General features: G+C 37.3%; 1 long non-coding RNA gene across 1 annotated transcript; it reads left to right on the top strand.

The window, feature by feature from the left end:
- The first annotated feature begins 9814 nt into the window (after nucleotides 1-9814).
- Nucleotides 9815-10748, top strand: LOC143378566 (uncharacterized). Its single transcript, XR_013088296.1, has 2 exons — nucleotides 9815-9906; nucleotides 9986-10748. It is a non-coding gene; the product is annotated as an uncharacterized LOC143378566 (long non-coding RNA).
- The last annotated feature ends 5626 nt before the right edge of the window (nucleotides 10749-16374 follow it).

A 16374-nucleotide genomic window follows, 5' to 3' on the forward strand; every position in this document is an offset into this window, starting at 1 on the left:
AATCTAACTTTTTTCTAGTTCATGCGACACATGTTCAGTAACATTGATGTTTGGTGATTGTGGCGGCGTGTTTGGGGTCATTATGCGTATAAAATTTAAAATTATTTAAAAGCCTATTTTTGTACACTGTGCTTTACGTTGATTTTTGATATACATATTTAAATAACCCCATTTGTCCATCTTGTCAACTATAAATACATCCCCAGACCATTTGAGATCCTCCTCCAAACTTCATTGTTGGCTGAAGATTTTGAATCTCCATGTCTTCGTTATGCTTTCGCTACACATTTGTTTTTCCATCCGATGGAAAAATATTAAATTTTGATTCGTCCAGAAATCAAAATCCGTGCAACTCGTCCGTGATAATAGTTGCGTCTGGTAATACTTTTAATATATTGGCATCACTTACTTTTTTGTAATCCGTGGATTATGTTACATAATGTTCAAAATCATCTCATCTCGCGTGTTGACTTTCTTATTTATTCGTGTTTTTAATTTGTTTGATACAGGATCACATTTCTTGAATCTTTTAATTATGCACTGTATAGTACTTCTCTTTCTGTTAATTATTCCGGCTCTTTTATTCAGGCTTTTCCATTCTTATAATGGTAAATTTTAATAAAGGTGAAAAAAAGCAAAGCCAACTGTTAAAGAAAAGAAATCGGATATTCCCCCGGTTTTTACAGATAGGTATACCAGCATGTACGATTTTCAGTGATTGGCGTTTTCTGTGCGTTATTTTCAAATACGTTTAATTACTCTATTACAAATAAAGTTTTGTACTTTGTAACGTTCTAGAACGGGTCGTGCCGTTTGTCACAGGAGATTCCACGAATAGAACGGTAACTCGTGGAATTGTGAGATTGGTTCGGGTGGCGTGAGATAAAGAAATGAATTTCAAGAAACGAGAGTCCTTCTTTACCATAAAATAACAAAAGTAGTTTATTCAAAATAAAGGGTTTGACGCTTGGTCGGATCTGAACATATATTACGACACGGTGTAGTGGGAATTAGATTCTAAATTGATCGAACAATTGATAATTGCGTAATAACGTATCCATCGGTATTAAAGTAATGAAAATTACGCTTGGTTGATAAGAAATTGAATTAGACGCTTCGGTTGGTAGAGCTGAACGCAAAGATTCATTTTTATACGATTTCGGCATATAATGGTTAATTAGTTAAATAGTACGATGCTAGATCGCTAATTGAACAGGAGTCTCGACACTAAGTCGGTAATATAAATATAATACAAGGAATGGCGCTAGGTCGTTTGAATAGGGTATTCGAGAGGATTCCTTCTCCCGATTTCGTACTGGCTTCCTGTTGCCTATCAGCTTGCCCACGCTTCCTAGGATGCAGGCCGAGTGCTAGTTAAAGCGATCTCGGATGGTAGCCAGGTAGCCGGTTAGGGCGTTCCCAGATGGAAGTTGATTTGGTCGACGTCCTTCCTTCAAAATGGTAAATTCTTCTGGTGCCCATCAGCTGGCCCACGCTTTGTAGTATGGAAGCTGACCGGGTTAATTAAAGTGACCTCGCAATTGAAGGAGAGGGGGCTAATTAAAGCGACCTCGGAATTGAAAGTGAGGGGGCTAATTAAAGCGACCTCGGAATTGAAGGTAAGGGGGCTAATTAAAGCGACCTCGGAATTGAAGGTGAGGGGCTAATTAAAGCGACCTCGGAATTGAAGGTGAGGGGGCTAATTAAAGCGACCTCGGAATTGAAATTGAAGGGCTAGTTAAAGCGACTTCGAAATGGAATTTGAAGGGCTAGTTAAAGCGACTTCGAAATGGAATTTGAAGGGCTAGTTAAAGCGACTTCGAAATGGAATTTGAAGGGCTAGTTAAAGCGACTTCGGATTTGAAGGAGAGGGGGCTAATTAAAGCGACCTCGTAATTGAAAGTGAGGGGTCTAATTAAAGCGACCACGGAATTGATGGTGAGGGGGCTAATTAAAGCGACCTCGGAATTGAAGGTGAGGGGGCTAATTAAAGCGACCTCGGAATTGAAGGAGGTATTAGGACGTCGATTTAAGATAAACTGAGCGGCTACTGTTTGGTTCGTTGGCAAAACCAAGTCTGAATTTAGGCTGCTGGCGCGCCTGAATTTATACGGTTTGGCGAGACTGCTCTCGCCAATCACTTGCTGCGCGAACTCGCGCACCAATTAGAATTAGCATCCGGTTCCCGCCGGTCGCGCACTACACTTGAGTTATTCGGCGTCCGGTTGAACGTGCGGTTTACGCACGCGCGCTTGGTTCGCTCGCGGCACTGAGTTCGTCGTTTGAAAAAGGGCGGTAATGCGCGTGCGTTGCGCGTTCGCTAGTACACTGTTTCTTGTTGAGTATCATGGCGCTCGCAAATCCTTAGTACAAATATTACTGTTTAGAATGGAACAATGATTAATATGGAATATTAAAAGAAAAATTTATGGTGGTAGGTAGCGGTACGTTACAACTTTGCAGTCAGTATATATATATATATATATATATATATATATATATATATATATATATTAAATCCATCATCTTCCATTATCCATTCATCTTAAATCCATGGTAACAATATTTTTCAAACGAGAATCTGGTAAGTGTTACCAGATGACCATGGAATTATGTTAAAACGCAAAATAATGAAAGTGTACTCATATTGTCAGAGTTTTAATTTGACAAATTATCTGAAAGCTTGTGAGGGGAAAGGTATCGGTGTCGATGAATGATCTTGGAATTATTTTAAAACGCAATATAATCAAAATGTACTCATATTGTCAGAGTTTTAAATTGACAAATTATCTGAAAGCCCGCGGGAGGGAAGGTATGGGTATTGATGATCTGAGAATACCTTGCCTCGCCACACCAAGTATTTGACTGAAAGCACCTTTATGTACTTGCAGCTCATTTTGATTTCACATCTTTTTTTGATTTTGTAATTATTATTATCTTCTATTTTTTGCGATTTATTTGATTTCATGTACTTGGCGTAATTTTTAAAATTGTTTTGAAGTTTTTTATGGGGAAAATTCTACGTAAGTTTAACAACTACGAAAAGAAATCATGTGCACCGCATTAGATTTATCTTATTTGAAAAATTTCCAGAAATTTGCGCGTAAGAAGATGCTTCTCCGTCGAACCTTCACCGGACAAGTTCCAAGTCTGTGCGTTCCCTTCGTTTCTATAAGCTCTACATAAAAAGTCTTTTTAAAAAATTGGGTTCTATAAGCTCTACATAAAATGTCTATTAAAATTTTTTGGCGACTTACCTTGTTAATTGAGACAATACTTCAGTGTCCTATATGGTGGAAAAACTCGTGACATTTCAAAAATTTTGACAACTTACCTTATTTGACACTTGGCAGGTTATGATGTATTGACACTAGCTAGGTGACATTTACTAGCGACCCGAATGCAGCGGCTTTTTTCTTTTTCGTCAACTGTGCAACCGCATTTTCATCAAAACCATTCCTGTTTGGATAAATTCTGTTTCCGAATGGCGACATCTACTGGCGTCAAGTGTAAAAGTAAAATATGATCTCACGAAAACTCTGACTGAAAAAAGTATCAATTTGGTAACTATTAATTGAGAATAATTCTTTTATCTTTTACAAATACAGCTTGATACATTAAGTAAAACGACAAATGGGTTAAAAAAAAGAATTCGCTTGATCATGTTAAAACACCGAAACTATGTCTACGATAAGATAATACGGCCAAAATAGCTGCGGGGTCGTACACATTTCGCTAGCATTCCTGTATAGAGACATGGTCGCTCAGTGTGCCTATGGGTAGAGAGGAAAGGGGAATTAGCTTCCAGACGCGACAATCGTCTGTTGATATTAAATTCTATTAGTTAAAATGACACACGGTGTGGCACGACGATGTAGCATTTGTAACAATATTGTTGCGAGCACCGGGTATAAACCCGTGCATAGCCTGCTGCTGCTTGTAGCTGCTAAAAGAAGAAGGTCGGCCCCCTTCAAGAGGACGATCAGAAGGCCGACCAGAAGACTGTCTTGTTCCGAACGCCGTAGCGTTCGGACCTGCGGGTTATACTCCTATATTCCGATATAGCTCTGTAGATGGAAATATAGTTGTTCAGTGTGTATACCCGTGTATTATTCTACTCTTTTCCGTCGGGGTGCCTGCGATGGAATCGCCCCGGCGCATCATTGGTGTCAGAAGTGAGATCCGTAGCCACGGATCTAGAAGAAATGCAAGGAGCTGTTGCGTGCGAGACGCTAGTCCCTCGTCGAGGTCGCAAGAGGATTTTACATTCAGCCAGCAGCTATGATCCCGCCTATGAGGCCCGCCGACATCGGAGCAGCTACCGGAGAGACTTCGGCGAGGGAGTCCAAGCAGCTGCCGGAAAAGAAGGGGAGAAACGAGACTTCGGTGAGGAAATCCAGGATGCTGCCGGAGTAGAGAAGAACTAGGAGAAATTGTGGGATCGGCTCTGGAAGCTCAGGATGCCGGCTTACAAAAAGGAATCTGTGTTCTCATTATATCGGTCTCATTGGGTAACGTAGAAAATGGCAGTGATCGATCATCGATAACGGGAGAGACGTGCGTTCGGTAAATGACAGGAGCGCGCTCTGAAGTTGGCTTCCCGGCGAGTCACCCGCGGTGACAAGGAGGCCTTGATGTTTTGAAGTCTCCTGAGGTTAGCCGCATATCTCGTGATCGCGGTTCCTTCTTGTAAAACGCGGAAAGTAGAACAAATTGTGTGATGGACCTTTCCATGGGTGTTGAAACCGCCTAATATTTTTATGAAATCTTCTACTTGGTTAAATCGACTTTGGCCTTCTGCCACTATCCCTTTTACCACTGGATACTGCCTCCGAGATGATTGCGACGATCTCGCGTATGGAGGGAAAGTTGCGATGATGTTGGTCCTGGTTGCGATGCAAGAGTACCGGGGCGTACCCAATATGTTTTCCCCTATTTACCCATATGTTTCTCCCCACTATTCTAATATGTCTCCCCACGGTCCCCCATATGTAATCTGTCCCCCTGAACGTACGCACTGAAGTTGGCTCTTTCGCGGGTAACGAACAAGATTGACGTTTTGTCTTCTTCCGAGACGGGGAGAACGGTTTTCCGGGAGGACGGCATGAGTCGTCGAACGCCATCCAGATACAACGCTCAGCAATGCCGATCCGACTTGGAGCTGCAAGAAGAGTCGAGGAGCTCATCGGTTTCAAGGAATCGTCATCTCGAGAGGCCGAATTCGGACGCAATGAAGGGAGCGTCGTTGTGTTGGTGGTGCGACTCCAGCCGGGACGCAAGGACGTCCGGGAGTGCACGGACCACACCAAAGGTTGGTGGGTGTACGACTCTGGGTGGCAGTCAGGGATCCATGCAGTTAAGGAAGGGGTTCCACCTTGTGGGACCGAAAAAGTACGTGATATTTGCGATTTTTTTGCAAGTCTGAAAAAGTGGCAATATTCGTGTTCGTGGAAAATAATTTTGACAATATTCTCGCCTTTTTTCGGAAAAGTTATTTCAACACTTTTCGTCTGTTCAATGACACTCTTACAAGTACTGGAAGAATTCTTTTCTTTCCAAAGTGTAACTAGGAAGAGGGAATACTGAGAGCTGATCATGTTTTCATTATGTTTTATGTCAAATTTCTTTTAAAAATGATCGTGGTAATTACGGTAGTATTATATGGTATTGTAAAAGATTCTGCATACAACACAGTAAAAATGAATGCAACTTTAACATATTTGTGGTGTGCCTATAATTTTATCGTGCTTTATCTAGAATTTTTGTCGTTGATCATAATACTTTACGATTATCGTAATTAACACGGTATTTTTTTATAAAAATTTTTCTCCTTACACACACATATATTTTTGTATATTTCCAAATTTTATAAAATATTTCTAAAATTCGGAAAACTGTTTATTAATATGTACCAATAAGAATTACTGCATTATGTAATTATGTACATAAATATGTATTCATTTTCTATTAACTAATTTCAGTGTTAACTGTGAGGAAGGGCAATTTACAGTTGCTCAAAGATTAGGAGAGCGGCACACGACCAGGGACGTTATGCAATTTTTAATAGATTTTCATAGTTTCGGTGCTCCTTTCCCAAAGGAATTCATTTGTGATGGGGCGAGAGCATTATTAAATGCTGCGGTATTAACATACTCTCGCTTTTCTAACATACAAGAGTATGTAGACGGAATGAAAAATACGGAAAACGTGAAAATAAATTAATAGAAATCGGTAAATAACACGTTTTATAACTAAATTATTAACATGGTTTTATTGCAATTTCTCTTGAGTTTTAAAGAATTTGAAAATGCTTTTCGAACATAATTAACCATACATTTTCATTTATAGGTGATATTGTATTATTCCAAGTGTTTAATGCAACAGAGGAAAATTTTTATATAAGCTTAAAAGAAATACATATAAAAATTACCAACCCGTTATGTAAAAACGAAGAGCCACAATTGGTGGGCACTGTTAACTATCACGGTAAGAGTGGCCTGCCGACAAGGCACGCGGAAGAATCGTTATAAAGTGTAACAGGCCATTACACGGCAGTTATATATCGCAAGGGCGATCCAACAACAAACTGGATAGAATTTAATGACTTAAAAAATCATAGCATAAATAGGAAACCAAACTACAAAATTGTATCACGATTATTGATGTACATCAAAGAAATAAAATAATAAAATAAAATGATACAAAATCTTTCATCCTTTTTTCTGCACTTACCTACAACCAGCATTGTACAGGCTTTACGCTATGCTAGATTAACGCTGTTCTAGCGCAGTCATCGCTGCTCGAAAAAGACTGCAGCAAAAAAATTATTATTCGGGGGATTGGGAGCAAATAATTAGCAAAAAAATATGTGGCGAAAGCGGCTTCGATATCTTTGTTACGTACTGTGATACAACATGTGGCTACGTTAGCTTAATATTGAGCCAGAGCAGCTACAGTTTTTCGAAAACGGCTGGGGCAAAAAAATTAATTCTACGACCTTTGTCAAATGGTTTTCGAAATATTTAATGTTAAATTTTCGAAAATTCAAACAGAATCGGCTGACGCATCATCACTTAAACTGTAATAACTCGGTCATTTTTAAAGATAATGCCACTGTCTTGTGTTCATTTTAAAGCTGAAGGAATGCTTTCTCAAACTGTATATAGAATACTTTGTTTATTGTTAATAAACTTAACAGTAATCGATGTCAAAGTTTCAAATCGCAATTTGACGTCGATCCCACCCACGGTCCGGCTTGAAAAAATACCATTCGATTCGTTAAGTCTTCAACTAATCGATGCATTTTTCAAAAAAGTGAAGAGATTTTGGGAACAGTTAACAAAAAATTAAAACTTACGATAGTGCACACCGCTTGGAACTACACGGATCCCATGGTCAGTCCGCACGCACGCGTTTCCAAAACAATAGCCTATCGTAGGAAAGTATTTATATACGATGGGTTAAAACAAATTTTTCTTTCAGTGTTTTCGGTATTCTCGAGAAAAATAGTAGGAACATCTGCTACCTACTATTGCTAATCTTTTATATTGTGAGCAGATATTCCTACTACGAAAAGAAATCATGTGCACCGCATTGCTGATCTATATGTATTATATAAGACCGTGGCCGTGGCCGGAGCCGTGGCAGCCGTCAGTAATAACTAATATCCTCATAATATATATTATTTATAATATAATAATTTTAAGGAAATAATTTTTTATTTCATACATATACATGAAAATGTGCTTATTTTATTTGCTCGTGCAGCAGGGTTATTTTCTCTTTTAGCTGTTGAAATAATTCTCTTCTTCTGCATCGTTAATTGAAATAGGACACATTTACTAAATATTTATAAATTATCACACGTGCTCATATGTCAACATTATTGAATGAATAATTGCATATGCAAAATCCTACCTGCAAATTTGTGCGTACATAGTCTGACATAGATCACACTGCATCATCTGTAAATATATATATAAAAGCCACATTTTAGTTACATACAACTTAACGTAGAACTTACTTATATAGAAATTATATAGAAATAGTGGTCTTTTGCTATAGTAAGTGTAAAAACTACATAATGTGTCCGAAGGAGGTAAGAGCATATGATAGAAAGTTTTGTTGCAGGAAATTGAAAAAATGCTAATGGTAATTTAGCGAAAATGAACGAAGAGATTCAATATTTTTATTGGTGTTGGTTTAGTATATTTATTGTGGAACTGAAATATTGTTAATGGGAAACTAGTAAAATTAATAAATGAATAGCATAGCAACTACTGTGGATATTGTATAAAAGTATTACGAATGTCTTTCACAAAGGATTGAAAAGTATCAAGGGAGATGTGTTTTCAGCATACTTTCTCCACTAATGTGACCTGATCTATATTGCAAGCAGTCCACCATAATTTTCTTAATTCTTACTGCTATGCTAATTTGACAAATGTTGTCGATTTACCTTATTTGACAAATTTCTAGAAACTTATGCGAAATGCTGTGCCTATCTAATCTTCTCCGGACAACCTCCATGCCTGTGCATCCCCTTCATTTCTATCCAAGCCTGTGCGTCCCCTTCATTTTTATCCAAGTCCTGTGCGTCCCCTTTATTTCTATAAGCTTTACATAAAAACTATAAATTGCTGGTATAAAAATATCTGGCAATTTAAATGCAATGCAATTTGTTACAATATATTATTTTTTACATGCATGGTACAAATTTCCAGAAACTTATGCGAAAGAAGATGCTTCTCTGTTGAACCTTCTCTGGACAACTTCCAAGTCTGCGACTCTACATAAGAAATCTATTAAAAAATTTTAGCGACTTACCTTGTAAATTGAGACAATAATTCAGTCTCCTATTTAGTGTAAAAACTCGTGACATTTCAGAAAATTTTGACAACTTTCCTTATTTGACACTTGGTAGGTTTTAAAATTCACTAGTACACATAGGTAAATGTACAATGACGGACGACGATCCCTGCCAAATAATCCCGAGAGTCGACGAACGAAGAACGAAACATGTATTCGTTTTTTTTTTGGCTGAAGAGGTGAGTGTAACGCGTATACGTATTATGTTGACGAAAATTGTCTTGAAGGAGGAGAATGAGAAGAAAAATCTTACCGTTTCCGACTGATCCATGAGACGATATTGCGATATCTGTCATGCGTGGACCGATTTTATTGAATTTGGTCTTGTTCGAAAGCTTATATGAGGTTTACAGGTATGAAAGAAGCTAATTCCCTTTCTCCTGAAAACCGTCCTTTCCGAAAACCTTTTTCCAGAAATCTTATAATGTCACTCCCCTGCCCTACCCCCCTCAAGTACATGAAAAAGTCGAGTAGAAAAAAGAATATTATTTGTACTTCTATGTTAGATTTAGCTGTATGTAAGATCCGAATAAACAAGGCTGGCGGTGTAACCAAAAGGCGATGGTAAAGAAGATCTCACGTGATGGCGGCGGGACGTGAGCGGCGGTACATTAGCTTGGTACGAGGAGGGCTCACTCTGACCAACGGGCATGTGAGCCTAGGGTCGCGCGAAACACAAAACGAAGTGGGCGACCGGAGCTCACTTTTTTTTCGTATATCGGCAGAGACACGCATATCCTGACGTTCGAAAATTCTTTGTTATTTTCTTACATGTAAGTGTGCTTCATTATTATTTTAATTAAACTGTATGCATAACGAAACGAACATATTTTCAATGAATAGGTTATTGTTTCATTTTACGTATATACAGATTTATGTGCAGTCAAATAATAGTATGCGCAGATTTTTACTGACCTTTCTCTATTGAAATGTGTATCTTTTTAGTCAAGTGTTAAATAAGGTAAGTTGTCAAAATTTTTGAAATGTCACGAGTTTTTCCACCATATAGGACACTGAAGTATTGTCTCAATTATCAAGGTAAGTCGCCAAAAAATTTTAATAGACATTTTATGTAGTGCTTATAGAACCCAATTTTTTTAATAGACTTTTTATGTAGAGCTTATAGAAACGAAGGGAACGCACAGGCTTGGAACTTGTCCGGTGAAGGTTCGACAGAGAAGCATCTTCTTACGTGCAAATTTCTGGAAATTTTTCAAATAAGATAAATCGACAAAATTTGCCAAAAGACATAGCATTAAGAATTAAGAAAATTATGGCGGATTGCTTGTAACGTAGAGCATGTCACATTAGTGAAGAAAGTACGCTAAAAACAAATCTTCCTTGATACTTTTCAATCTTTTGTGAAAGACATTCGTAACACCTACTTTAAAATCCACAGTAGTTTCCACGCTAGTAATTAATTTTATTAGTTTCCCATTAACAATATATTTATTTCAATACACCAATAAACATACTAAATTAATTTGATTAATATTATTAATTTTATTATAGCCATTGTGCGTTAAAAATATATGGGATCTCTAAGTTCATTTTCGCTAAATTACCATTAGCATTTAAATTTCCTGCAACAAGACCTTCTGCCATACGCTGTCACCTCCTTTGGACACATTATGTAGTCTTTACACTTACTATAACAAAAGGCCACTCCTTTTCTATAAATTCTACGTTAAGTTGTAACTAAAATGTGGTTTTTATATATTGACAGATAATCGAAGCAGAAGAGAAAGAGAAAGTAACCCTGCTGCTCGAGCAAATGCAATAAACACATTTTCATGTATAATTTTATTTTAGAGTTTTAAGAAATATGTATATTCAAAATCGAATATTATTATTAATGTGGAAAAAATTATGATTTAGAGGGGAACAAAAATTATTTGGGACATAGTACGTATTATATTAATTAAACGATTTTATTCAGCTTCGATCTTTGTACTTCTACATTAGATTTAGTTGTATGTTAGAGAAAAAAGTGATGAAATCCCCCCCCATAAACATGACTCATGTATGAAAGAATCTAATTCCCTTTAATTCTCAAAAAAAATTAAAAAAGTTCAGATGCAAAGATTGTGAAATTAACTTTGTTAATTCCAATTGTATGCAAATCAATTCACTGCTCAGATTTTCAGCTTCGGTTTTAAGTAATTAGCTTGTACAATTAGGTTGTATAAGAAAAAAAATCCGCATCTCCCTTAATCCACTACTGACTTTGATTCGTTTAAATTAGTCTCTACCAAGTTAATTACTTAAAACCGAAGCTGAAAATCTGAACACTAAATTGATTTGTATACAATTGGAATTAGCAAAGTTGATTTCACAATCTTTGCATTTGAACTTTTCTAATTTGTTTCGAGAATTAAAGGGAATTAGCTTAATTCATACATGAGTCATGTTTATGGAGGGGGGATATTTTATATTTCTCTCGGTGATAAGGTCACTTTACCAATGTCAGTAATAGAAATACAATATGTTTCCCACATCCACCGTTCAAAAACGTGGAGAGTGGTCGGAAATGCAGTAGTTTTTAAGGGGTCGGTAATTCAGAACGTGACGACGCGGAAGTTCATAAGGTCACAGACGAGGTATAGAATATTCTATACCTCGTCTGTGATAAGGTGATAGATCTATTCTATACCTGGTCTGCGCCTATACCTCGACTGCGGTCCGGTCTATGTCATCTCGTCTGTGATTCGACTGAACGTGTTTCCTACGGCAAACGCTTGTAAACCTAGAGGGCGCTCGAAAATCAGTTAGATTTCGCGAGGTCGGTACTTCAGCCTTAGTGACACGGACCACCATAAGATGACAGGCGAGGTCTCGTCTAGGATAAAACAATATAATTATTATCCAATGTGTTAAATAGAATGTACAAATATCACAAAATAAATTTTCATGTATAAATTGTATTCTCTTTATTACTTAAGATAAATATTCTTCTTACTTTCCTTTTGGTTAAACTGTTAGACATTTAATTAGTACCTTTGTTACTAGAGGGCAACATAATAGAATAACAACATGGCTAACGGAATAACTGTTTGTTCAGATTTACAATTAGGCGTGAGATTAAATGTCCCTTATTTGACCAAAATTGATTTCTCTGAAAATCTAAGAACATGCGTACTCAGACGCTTATTAACCACAAGTCGATCAGCAACTATAAAGATTATATTATCCTTAAACCTCAGACGTATAAACACATGTATACTTTCAATCTTTTAAATCATCAAAATGTTGAACCCACTTAAAAATCGTCAACATTGAACACATTTTCGTCGTTGTATTCATGTACCAATATTTTACAAGTATTAAGAAAATTCCATAATTAGTGGCTTTCGCATCTGTTTCTTTTCGTGTATGAAGCTGAATTCGTGCAAATAAAACTTAATGCCGAAGAATGTAGTTAAAGATCACAGAAGAAAATGATTATGCACAGGGATGTACATACAATATACATTCAGTAAAGTGATACATGAAGTTACACACTGCCAGTCTGATTGTTTAAAATAAATACATGGATTAGTCTGCAGAATGAAAACAGAAACTCATTAATGTGGTATTAAGTACGATCCTTCGATCATCGTTCTCTGTCATCTGCTGCCTACGCAATTGTTCTCGAATCGTTCGCCAAAGAATCGACACGTTCCCAAGTAAGTTTCTGTGTTAGGTTCGCCAGATGGCACGACGACGGTCACCTGTTTACCTGAATTTTTACCTGAACAGCTCTATCATCAGGGACCGACCGGCCAATCGCGGCGCCGACCCTGGGGCCCCACTCCCCCTCTCTTGTCCCTGCCAGCCTGTTGCCCCTTCGCCCCCCCCCCCCCACCCCCCGCCTTTCATTTGCCGCCTGGCTCGAGTGCAATAAGCTACGTAGTTCAGAAATTCGTCCGCTGTAAGCACGAATCCAATTTATAGCGTTAGCTTTCGTGGCCGCTTTCGGCCTATCTACGCCGTGTTAGTGCATACATACTCGCGCATTAGTGCATCAGACCTCACGGAGTACCAACAGCGGGAACAAGAACAGGTGAGCGATTTTCCTGTATTCATTAATGCGTTTCCTATCGATTAAAGAATCGAACTCGGCGATCGTTCCTTCATCGAAGTGGCATCGGATACGCTGTTCGACTAATGAGACGAACTTCCCCAGTGGCACGCCAACTAAGGACATGCCATTGGATTATTCCGTCTTCGAGGACGTCGGATATTTGTAGGCGTGTTTACTTTGACTCCAGCTTCTTCCTGAACGCTTGTTCTTTCCCTAGAACGAGCGTCCCGACTCTGTTTTTCGATTAAGGTCGCACAGCTTCATGCGATTGTTGCCACAATATTCGATGAACAAGAAAGCGAAATTGCCATGTTACGTGCATTCTTTTCTTCTTCCTTGTATTCACTAGGAATTGACCTAATTTTAAATCATTTTTCAACGATACGTTGAACGAGTCCCATTAGGACACGTGATTGATTCTTTCAGTTAATTACTCGGCTGATTATTTTGAATTAATCGAGGTATGATTTGAGTAATACAAGGTTGGACATAATTGAAGAGTTTTGAGAGTTATCGACTGAGCTCACCAGCATTACAAATTGGAATTTAATGAACTACGCGTCCTTAACATTATACACATTCCGTACGCTGAAGGCGTACACGTTGCTTGAATTAATGTTCAACGCGTATATACCTATTTCGATTCATTATTGCGAAGCTTCCAGTAGAACTTTACGAACATCATATTGAGTGAAACATATCTAGTGCCGAGTCATCGAAAAAATATTCCAGTCTACCTTATCGGCATCTTTCTCCTAATGGTAAACTGAAATAAAGTTTCCGCTTTTCAACTTACTCGCTACTTCAATGTATTTGCAGCCACGTATTTTCTTTGTTCTTTGATATAATATACGCGTAATAACATTCGACTTAAAAAGGTGTATTGAAATACAAGAAAAATAGTACTGAGTACGAGAAGTTAATTAATTCAACATCAATTATTATACATTACGTATACGTCTTGAAACGATATTATATAAATAGCTTCGATGAGATTCCATAAATGTCTATTGTATTACTTATTATATACAGTTCTGCTGATCAAAACGAAAATACATAGATTTCCACAGTGGATGGTTGTTTCGCCCAGTCATTTACGTAAACTAAGTGTGTGCACCGAGGTTAACTACAGATTGACTTAATGCCTCCACACAACCGTTTTACTTTCGATCCTTTAACTCGTGCTTCGTGGTCAAATGATTTTTGAAACGCCGTCAACCGTATTTGAACGAACACTTAGTATGATTCCAAATATAGAGTGTGCTTTTAAACGACCTCCACAGATCGTCACATTTGTCTTGCTTCGATCAAGGTAGATACTAGATACAGCTATTATTTCTGTCGATTAATTCAAATTAATGGATGAATGCGATCGGCGTTGGATTCATGTTAGGTGCAGCAAGTGGCAGTACACTTGTGATTCGAACATTTCACGCATTATTTCAGATGATAGATCTTAGAAATTAAGTAACGAACCCTGGTGCCTAATTTTGAACTTGGAAAACAATTAGAAAGGTAATATTATTAGATGTAGATTTGCGAATACCTCTGCATATAGCTGCACACGCGTATCGCTAGCAGCTGATTAGTTCTTATTTTTGCGTCACATTGGCGCCGACTTCCTACGCAACAATGAAGTCGATAAGAAATGTGAAAGGGGACGTGTCTCTGTTGTTAACAGCAATCAGAATCGATTTGAAAACTTTTATTGTATTAAACTTTAACTCTGACTATAGAAATACATATATCAGCTTAGAGGTGATATTAAAATGATATAATTGTGAGTATGCACAACGTATACTACGTGCATGTTGTTTTCAGTGGCGTTTGCAACATTAAAATACAAATTCGACGTTTCATTGCCCCGGTTTTATTTGAAATAATATTTAAATCTCTAATTAAAAGCTGCACCGCATTTACATTCGCATGGCCGCATTAATTGTAAGATTATTGGAGGCTCCAATACATTTTTTTGTAGTCCCTCAGGAAAAATAAAATTTGGACGATTTTCATTAGTTCTTTCTTTTTTCAATCTTTTCTAATATGTTGTACGATTCGTTTATATTCCCATTTATCACAGTATCAATAAAAACGGGAGAATATGCAATTTTTTTTCATTGAAGGGTTCCCTGCCGGAGAGAACCAAGCACATATGTATTTACGCTGCGAAACGTTTAACCCACAAAGGTCACAATGAGTTAGCGTAACCCAGTCCGTTAGGGAAACTCCTGGCATTTCTGAACGGTATGGTGTGGGGAGTTAGGGCTTTAGGGGGAAAAAATTTGGTACTTCTACAACTTCCCCGGCAGGATCGCTAGTATGCCTGAAACAGCCGAATAATATTATTGCAAATGTAGTCCGTGGGTTACGTTTACCCAGTGTGACTGTAACGTTAGGAAATCCATTAAAAGTGAAAGTCGATTTTATGAAAAATGGAATCTTAGATATAAATAAATAATTGCATACATTTTGTCGATTTCACTATATTTGTAGAATAAGTTATTATTTCAACCATTTCATCATATTTTTTTACATTTTGGTATCCGATTTTCATTAAATACATGAAATTTTTCAGAGATTTTCATTTCAGCTCTCTGTGACCGTTATTTTTTATCTATCATTTTAGATTTTCAAAGCCATCAATGAAATTACTTCTGATACCGTATACTCAATGTCAATCAGGGACTTGAAACCGGTACGAGTTTGATACCGGTATATTACGTCAACAAAGCTATACCGAAAACGATACCATACCAAAACACATGAGTACCGAAACCGTTATAGAACCGAAATAGGTGAATACCGAAATCATTAAAGTACCGAAACCGAAATAAACACCGGTATTTTTCCGGTTCATCTTTGGGTGACATAGCAGATTAAAGTAATATGTTCATAACCCTCATTAATTCGAGCTGTCGCATCGACATAATGTAATATCTTTTCATAAAAATACAAATATATTAGTATACGTTTAGCGTGTAAATTCGTGACTATTAATATTTTGAAAATTGTAATAAAATCCGAAAACCGAAAAAATTACCGGTAAATATACCGGTATATATTGGTATGACGTCATACCGGTATTTTCAGTTTCGGTAGAAGTCCCTAACGTCAATAGCAGTTTATGTTCTTATTTTCAATGAAACAGACGATTCGTCACAGAGAACAGATGTTTGGTAGAAGTAAAAGATTACCCAACTTCACCTCGCCAAATAATTATATTTTTTTTAACCAATCATAATAACGCATTTTTTCCCTTAAAGTATGACTCGAAACATTTCGATTTCTATATAATTAAACCCTCGTATCTTTTTCTGAAAGAAACTGATGAAAAGAAAAAAAACATTTTTTTCAGAATTTTCACTAACTTAATCTCTTTATTTCAAGATATCTCGAGTACCATGATTTACGACTAAATCACCTGTATATACGCTTTTTCCTTA

This window comes from Andrena cerasifolii, chromosome 2 (assembly GCF_050908995.1).
Source record: "Andrena cerasifolii isolate SP2316 chromosome 2, iyAndCera1_principal, whole genome shotgun sequence".
Lineage (NCBI taxonomy): Eukaryota > Metazoa > Arthropoda > Insecta > Hymenoptera > Andrenidae > Andrena > Andrena cerasifolii.